This window comes from Capsicum annuum, chromosome 5, assembly GCF_002878395.1.
Source record: "Capsicum annuum cultivar UCD-10X-F1 chromosome 5, UCD10Xv1.1, whole genome shotgun sequence".
NCBI lineage: Eukaryota > Viridiplantae > Streptophyta > Magnoliopsida > Solanales > Solanaceae > Capsicum > Capsicum annuum.
Genome location: NC_061115.1, coordinates 210,301,983 through 210,311,485, shown reverse-complemented (window position 1 = coordinate 210,311,485; position 9,503 = coordinate 210,301,983). Strand labels below are relative to the sequence as shown.

Genomic DNA, 9,503 nt, shown 5'->3' with positions numbered 1-9,503 from the left:
TATTATTATTATTATTATTATTATTATTATTATTATTATTAAATTGACAATTTTCATCCGGCAGCAGCTGGGCCTTCCTCAGCCTTACTCCGAAGTCGGCCAAATTCCTCTGGAGTTCATCAAACTGCCTTTGAAGTTCCTCCTAGGACTCGATATGAACCTTTTTGTACGAATCTGGATCAGCCATATTAGTATTGTTTGTAAGTATAGTAGAATGAACGAGTGAGTGAGGAGTGAGAGGAGGTCGGAGGGACCTATTTATAAAATGATTGAATTGGAAGGGACTGGACTTAGTCAAATAAAAAGCCACGACTGTTCATATCCCTTAATTAAATAAAACTGGTGCCTTTTAGAATATGTAAATTAAAAAAAAAACAGATCTAAATACAATATTTTATCTTTTTCTTGTATTTCGAAAAGAGAGATTGACAATCTGTTGCAAAATATATACCACCTTTCAGATAACTTACAACATATGGACAATCTGTTGCAACAGATGGATATATCAGTTTGCTTTTCCATCAGCTGTGGCGTTTGTTGCACTTGCTAGTCATCTGTTTATTCGATTTCATCGAGAACAATCGATTTTTCTAAACACTTCTTGGCCAAACTCAATTTTCAGTCTTGGATTGATTCTCTTTTTTTCTTTGCATCCTTCAATCAAATTAAATATTTGCTATTGGATAAAGTATGCAGGTGGAGGTTGTCCTGACAGCTTCTCAAGGGTTATTTTTGTCATTTCAATGAGGATAAATAGGTCATTTTCAATTTTGGTTGGTACATCTGTGTTCTCAGAATTAGAAATACAATATTTATTCTATGATAAACTTCATTTTGATGGAAGCGTTGGTTTTCTCTTACTAAAAAAAAACAAAATTCATTCTCAGAATTTTCTTCTCCTCTAATAATCTTCTTGTTCTCAGATCTTCAATTTATACAGTGTAAGTTTTTTCGTTCCTATTTTTTCTTCTTCAAATTTTAGAAAGATTCAACTTTTCGTTGTTGTAATTTTGTTTGACCATATTGGAGCATTCTTGAAACTGCAAAAGATCAATTATTTTTGATAATTTTAATTTGAAACGTTAATTTGGCTGATTGTTCACTTATTTCCTCTTCGTCTCGAATTTTTTCTTTACGCTTTAGATTTCGTTAAATGGGTTTACAAATTTTAATTCTCTCAAAAATAAAAATAATCATAGTTGAGGAATCGCACAACAATTGATTAGTTATATGTTGGATAGAAAAGGCTATGCTGCAATTTGCTAAGCCATTTGTTGAAAACTTATTTTTCCCTTCTTTTGACGGGAAACGCGACAAAGATCATCATCAGAGAGCAAGGAGTGCAGGAAAAAACTTGTATCCCATCAATATGTCTATACCATGACGAATTAGAGGGTGAAGACTTTCTATTCAGAACCAACTTTGACGAGATGGAAAACTAGAAGTGAAACGTTAATTGTATTGCTTTATTTCTCTTGTTATAGGAATGAGATTTTACAAAAAGTTTCATCTTTCCATTATTATATTCACAAGTTAATATCATTTTAAAGTATTTTTCTGTACTTTCTGGAAATTATTTAAAAAATTAGTTACAAGCAGTCCTCAACAACAGGGATAGAAAACTGAAAGTCCTCTACTTATGATTTTCCTTCTATCGTCGTCAAATTTAGGGGTAAGTTGGTCAGTTTTCATTATTTTTGAAATGGTATTTTACTTCTTATATATCTATTGTGATATCGAAAGCTTGAGCAAATTAAAGCAGTTTCAAAATTCCTAAATTGTGAAAATCAAGTTGTAGGATGTAAGTTAAGTAGGCTATTGGTTTAGGGACATACATATCTTCTTGTGCTATCCATGTATGACAACTTCTTATGGGAAGATTCATGCCCATATATATCTGAGTATATTCTTGATTCAATCTAACTAATTGTGTATACAATTGTCTTTTCCATATAATATTTCTGCATATAATTCTTACTTTGAATTAATGGTGTAAAACAAAATCAAATGAATTTTTGTTAACTTCTCTCATCTCTATATCTTTTATTTTCTATATCCTTTGGACTCCAGGAAGGAGATATCTCTAGCTTTATAGGATAAATTAAAGTTTTAGATCAGTTCATACTTGTTTATATAATTATATCCGAGGAACATCATTTCTTCAAGTAACTTTGCAGTGCTAGAAAACACTTAAGATTTTCATGTTTGAAGTTCTAAATTACCATACTATGCAAGCATTTTCGTTATATCTATTTTTATTTTCAAGTGGACTTCACTATGGAGAATCTGGAAAGACAGCATTTGCACTTTGTCTAGCTCACGTTTTCTAACATGCATTTGAATTTTTTTCTTCGAATTATGATAATATTTGGTGTACCATGACTAACAAGTCATTCCTGGATTTATTAAGGTAAGATTTTCATGGAACCAAGCTTTTCCGTTGTCTTCAGTATTTGAATGGTGTTTTATTCGAGTTGTTGTTGAGCTTTAATGTGATAATTATTTTGGCATTAGAAGAAGTACTATTTTGGCATTAGGAGTTGCTGATGTTTGAATTCTAAGATTTATATATTACTTAATAATTTCTGTCTAACATTCGATTTAATGATAGAGTGCTCCATTAATAGTTCGCGATGGTGGAAACATTTAAGTTCTTTGGTATTAGTAGCTCCTAGTAATTTCTTCATTTCTATACATACAAGTTTGTCAAAACAGACATAACATAACGATACACTTGGAAGCTCCATATCAATAAATATGATATTATCTGCCTTGAAGCAGAATGAGCAAAACATTCATAGTTTCCTCCCGGGATGAAACTTGAAGATTGCCTTTATGTAACAAACACCTACTCATATCGTCTACCTCAGGTTAGTTGTTGATTTTTTTATGGTCTGAACTCATTGAAAATAACTTTCTTAAATTTGAATTAAACTAGTTGATTTCAGGGACAAAAATAGCGGCAATCCACCAATTATTTAGTTTGCTATTAACGAATTTTAAGCCACTTCAATTATGTGCAAGAACTTGATAGAAAAATGAATAACTCTTTGCTTAACAAAATGTGGTGTCTAATTCTTCCTCTGATCTTATGTCTTTTTTTTTTTTTTAAAGAAACAAAAACATTTTTGAGAGATAAAAGAATAGCTCTTTGCTTAACAAAATATCGATGTCTAATTCTTCCTTTGATCTTATGCCTTCTTTGTTTTCTAAACATTTTTGTTTGTTATATTCACAAGGTGATTTACTGTTGAGGATGATAATACAAGAGATAACATAAATCTCAAGTTAATTATATCATCACTGTACTTCAGGCGACTCAGAAAAAACATAAACTTTGGTTCTTTGAAACATTTGAGTGATGTTAAAAGCTTGGTTTAATAAGCTGCATAAGGTATTTTTCTACCTCTCTATTTGATCAATGTAATTTTATTCTTTAAATACAACGACTGTTGGGGCTCATTTTATTTTTATTTTGCTGAAGATAATGTAACGGGAACCACATAATTTCAATGTTAAATTGCTTCCATTTTGTTTATGTATGCATTAGTTCATGTATGCCTTGACTTATGTTTTATGGTGGATGATTGAAGACATCATTTCTATTTTATGTTAAATGATTATTCTTAGCAGCAAACTTGCACTTATATAATTGAAAAGTGGATTGTATGATATCACATTCTGTTGCCGATGGCAAATACAGGAAAGGACTATGATGTTGTTTCTGAAGTGCTTAGTTTGAGGTTTAAATATGTGCTTATGGACTGGTGAGTAGGCTATGAACTTGCTCACGTATAGATAAGAACTCTTTATTTTTATATGTCATCAGAACTAATAGTAAATGTAGCCATTTCATTTGAATGCACTATGTGTTTGAACTATTAAAACCAAGTGAAGACCAAGTACTTTGTTCTTTATTTTAGTTATAGTTAAGGAGTCAATATCTTAGCTTTAAGTCTGTGTTTTTGTCTAGGGGTGTCTTGGACTAAACTATGTGGACTTTTCATATTCGATGCCACGTCCGTGTCAGTTTATATAAAAATACATTACTTTTAAAAAATGTGGCATACACCAGTTGATATGTTTGAAGAGTCCGCGTAACATAGACCTTGGACATTTTTTCCTATCTAATGATGCAAGATGGTTTTCAAGTTTCAGCTGCATGGACATAGTTTTATATTTGTCATCTTGATGTTTTAGTTTTGTTCCATGCGTTCTAATTTAGAAAATGGAGGAGATAACTGAGGTAATGATAACCTGAGTGCAAGGCAGAATGTGATTACTACTAATTAGTTCTTGATGATAGTCTGGTTTGTTCTTTGGATCAATACATACATGTTTGTCAAAATAAACATTTTGGATATATTTTTGGTTTTAGTAACTCCCAATAATTTCTTCATTTCTATACATACAGGTTTGTCAAAACAGACATACACTTGGAGTCTCCTTTCTGTAAGTTGCTCAACTATTGTCTTTCCTTGAATAAAGTTTACTTGAAACTGTTGTTCCTCTTTTTCCACCAACCATAGTGGAAAAAAATGGTAACGACGATCTTGTTCATTCTCTTTAGATTTCACGTCATGTATATACTTAAATATCTCTATGCCCAATTAAGTTGGCTGAACTATCCTATCTGTCGATATTTATCCTTTTTTTTTTTTTCTCAATTATTAGGTCCTTAGAATCACTATCCATTTTGAATTTTCTTAAATAGGTCCAGAAGAACTTGTGAAATCTCATCAGTAATGTCACTATGGTATTCTACATCTGTGAATTCATCTGAATAATCTTTATTTACATAAATTAGGTGATCAGGCTGTTGTTGGTTTATGGGTCCTCTCATTGATACTGATTGTATCTTCTTCTCAATGCAACAACATTCATGCTACTCCATGCAGTTCCTGTTATTTACGAAAAGTATGAAGATAAAGTGAATCCATTTGTTGAGAAAGCAATGCCAAAGATCAAGAAACAATACGTTGTCTTTGATGCCAAAATTTTGAATAAAATTCCCATAGGGCCATTAGAAGATAAGAAAAGAGATGTATTCATGTACCTGTTCATTACTTGCTTCTGTTGGTCTAATATTATATGCTATGGTATTGTTCTTTTGATCTAACAATATTCACCTGAATACTGACTTGGTGATGTAGCTCATGTAAATTGAGATGCTGAAATAGGGTGGATGGTGAGATCAACATTTACCTCTTGTGAATTACTGCCTTGGCTACCCCACTAGTAAAAAAATAGATATCTAAAGGATTTGGAGCATATTTGATAATGCCACACAAGAATCAGATTTGAGTGTTACTGCATGAGATTATATCATGAGAAAATCACACCACATAAATATTTAAGATTCTATAATACATTACATAAAAATATTTTTTATTATTTACCAAACGTAGTTTTACATTACAAAATATAGCAGATTTGGAAGTTCAAATGCTCAATGTTTTTTGGTTTAAAATTGGGGATATTGTTTTGGAATTGATCCTCTTTCATACAAGTCGACCAAAATCAACATTTCTCTCTTTTCTATAACTCTTTTATCTTTTCAGATTTTCTTGACAAATTTCATCGTCGTCGCCTTCTTTGTCTATTGTTATACTAGATGGTCCAGGCTCTGCACGGGCATGCCTATAAATTTATTGTACAGAAGAGATTCAACACTTGTAAAGGAAATCTCATTGTTGTTTTATAATAATATTGCATATTATATATATTCATTTGAGGAACGTCATAAGTTAGATTCTTAAGCTTGCTAGAAAGATAGAAACTTATACAAAAGATGGTGCTACAATCGGGTAACAGTTGCACGTGATAACACACTTGATCTGGGTAACACTGGAAAAAATCATAAAGAAAGTGAAAATAACCGATAGACCGTAGAAAGATACGTCGTTGCTGACCTGATTTCATGACGTCTATAGAACATCCTTTCAGAGAATAAAATAAAAGTATTTAAGAATATACATAAGAATTAGAATCAATTAATTAAGGAAAAGAGCTAAAGCGACATGCTGACATGAGGACGATTGAAATATTATTTTTGACATTAAATATTTTTTGTAGAGCTTGCACAAACTCTATTTCATTGTAACTCTACCTAAAGACAAAATGAAACATAAAACACGTAGAAGTTTAATTTAAACTTATGATACCTGATCTTATTTGGTTGTTGTTGGGTTGCTTCATTATTTTATGATATTTTCTACCTACATGGGCTCGTTAATATTTAAATTGTAGATTTCCAATCACTTTTATTTTATATTTGTTATGATGATGTATGATATGAGTTTAAATGAGAAATGAACATTCACATAACCAAGCCCAATTTATTTGGGGTCAAGGCACAATTATTGTTATAGTACTTGCATTATTCAAACTCTATCTTCTACACCGTAATTAAAAGTACAAAATATCCAAAACAAACCAGAGTGTCCTACAAAATATCCAAAACAAACCAGAGTATCTTCACCCGACCGCCAGCTAAAGTCTAATAAATAAATCACCTTTTCACCCTACATAAATACTATTTTGAGACGTGTCCCTGCGTTATCATATGCTGCAAAGTATTAGAGATTAACCTTACCCTAGAAGGAAAATTTCAACAATTCATACAATATAAGTTAACATCAAAACACCATGAAACACCAATTAGGTATTTAAAAATCAACATGAAGAGAAAAATTTCTAAGGAACTTACTCTCCTCTGAATGTATTGATCTCCAAAAAATATGGTTAGCACTGTTTAACATTCCAACAATAAAGTTGCATTGATTAATCAATGTTAATCAAACTGATCTAGCAAATATGCTAAATGGAAGCAGGTGACAGTGATTTATTTCTTGTTGCAAGCATCTGCAAAACTCATACCACCAACAACATAACACATAACTACTTGGATCAAAATCTATTCACGAAATAAGTCTTTTCTCAAAAATTCAAAGGTGGATTAACTCAATTCCTTGTGAAGTTAAGTTCGATAATACCCTTTTATTCAAACATAAACTTTAGTTTTCTAACTCTTCAACTGTGCAGATTATGATCCTATAAAATTGTAAAAATAAGTTTTCATCTTAGTTCCTCCCATGACATGTCTCAAAAGGAAAAAAAATAGAGCTAACTTTAAATAACTGTGAAATCAGCCTCAACAATCAAAGATCACTTCAATAATGGCATCAGAAAACAACTCAAAATTTGAACAACTTTTCAAAAACCAACTAAAAAACGATAGCTCAAAAGAAGTTCTATGTATTGAAGTATTTTCAAGATAGGGTCTTTTTAAATTTCACCACATGCCCTTCAAGCTAGTATCAAGCTCAGCAAAAGGAACACAAATACTTTCTTCTATTTACATATTCAGATAAGAAGTTTTTTCACCTTTGAATCTGATAAAAGTTTCTTCTATTTCCATATTCAGATAAAAAGTTTTTTCACCTTTGGATCTAATAAAAGTAATCAAACAAAAATAGGATTCTATATACATAAGTTCATTGATGACGCCCGCAGAAATTAAGTACCAACTGAAATTTTAAGAGCATCTTCTATTATTAACAAAATTATTTTGTGCACTTAATACATTAACATCCTATCAATTAAGTACCATAAAAAAGTGGAGAAAAATCTTGCATTGTGGTAGTATTGAAAAAACACAATTCATCAATAGTTGACAAAGACTCCCAAATTGTTCAATAAAAAAAAAAGAAAAAATCAGAGCTTGTTTTCTCTTGAGCAGAACTCCATTTCAATTAAGTAAAATTAAAGGCACAAGACAAAGGCCAATGAAACTTGCAAAGATTCCTCTGTAGAATCTTCTGTGGAAGATGATTCAAATACATAGGGAACTTGATTGTGCAAACTATCATTTATAACAGGAAACTCTCTTAGCTTGGCTAGTCTTGGCACAAACCACCACAACTTTTCCATCTTCTAAGGCAGAGAGCTAATTAAAAAGATTCGTAGATTCACAAAGTATGTTATGCTAATCAGAATTTGTTGAATTTACTTGGTGAAAGTTGATGAATATGAGAGAATTTCACCAATAAATATAACAAATAACTAACACAAGATATAAATACTAGAGAACCGAGAGATAAAGAGTTTAGAGAATTATAATACTACTATATTCAATTTGAGATTGATAGATTCTTGTATGGTCTAAGTTGAAATAATTTAATTAGGTCTGCAAATTGAGAAACCATATTACTAAGATAATAAATTTTAGGATACGTGCATACCTATCTCTAATTTATCAACATACTGATCTTTTCTGGAAATCATATTCAAAATTTGAGGTTGTGAACTTTTAGTGCAATATTTAGCAACATGATATAACTCTTTAGTCATTGTTGTACTCTCCTGCAATTGAATCTATCATTATATCCTGTAGAATTACCCATTCAATAATTTCATCTTTTATTCTATTCTCTGTATTTCAAGTTGTTCTCCTCAAACTTAATTAATTCATTTCTAGTAACTAGAATTTTACTTTCCGTTGTTGCATTTTTTTCCGAAATAGCAAATTTGTACATTCGAGTTATAATTTTACTATGAAGTTAGATGTTGTTTAAAGTTTCTTTTCTTATTGATTATGAAAAGTAGAAAAATTTTATGCTCGTTTCAATCTTAATATATATTAAGATATCATGTTCACTTTTAAAAAGCAAAGCTTGAAAATAGTTTTATAGTGTTAGCGATTATTTAGCTCTCCTTTAATATCTTACTAATCCTCAAATCCCAATAGCAACAACAAATGTGATAAATTGCGTTAGATACTAAGTTCACAAGTAATGAAATAGGTTATATAAGACAATGTCTACAAAGTACGAGGCTCAGATCCGTGGTTCTAATTGGCAGAGAGATATAAACCATGCCAAGACTACAATAGAACCTGTTGCATATAGAGAAGCCTCAAATCATACACTGTAAGGGTTTGCCAAGACAAGATATGCATTAGCATGTCTCAATGCCAAAAGAATTTATATCCCAGATAAGATATCATCACTGCCTCTTTAACTAAGTCAACAAATTTTCTCAAGAAACAATTTTGTTTTCAAAAAAATCAGTTCACTATAGTAATAGTTGTGCGCAAGAATTCAATTCATCGGCTTCATATTTGAGCAAAAATTAACTCAATCATCCTAAAGTAGAAATGTAAAACCACAGATTTTGGCCTCTAAAAATTTCTTGAATTTTGTCATCACAGCCCAGAAAATGACAAACATGACGAGTCGTTATCATTCATCACGGGTTGTATAGATCCAGTCGTAGCTTAACTAGTGAGGATTTCCCATGTTTATGTCCTAACCATGACTAAGACCCTATGAGTCACAAGGTGTGATCATGAGTCGTGGAGAGGGACTCGTGACCTTACTAAGGTGCCCAAACTTTCTTTACGAGTCATGGTGACGACTTATGGCCAGTGAGCATGAGTTGTTACGAGATCCTTAGCCACTGGGAGTTATATTTCCTGCATGATTTCATTACAGACATTGCGG

At 31.3% G+C, this 9,503-nt stretch overlaps 1 long non-coding RNA gene across 4 annotated transcripts; it reads left to right on the top strand.

Moving 5' to 3' along the window:
* Window positions 1-588: 588 nt before the first annotated feature.
* LOC107871201 lies at window positions 589-5,198 on the top strand. Of its 4 annotated transcripts, XR_007055532.1 has the most exons (5): window positions 803-941; window positions 2,782-2,870; window positions 3,240-3,394; window positions 4,415-4,452; window positions 4,808-5,198. It is a non-coding gene; the product is annotated as an uncharacterized LOC107871201 (long non-coding RNA). The 4 variants fall into 4 exon arrangements; XR_001674643.2 differs by having other exon boundaries at window positions 2,782-4,452; XR_007055531.1 differs by having other exon boundaries at window positions 819-3,394.
* Window positions 5,199-9,503: the final 4,305 nt, after the last annotated feature.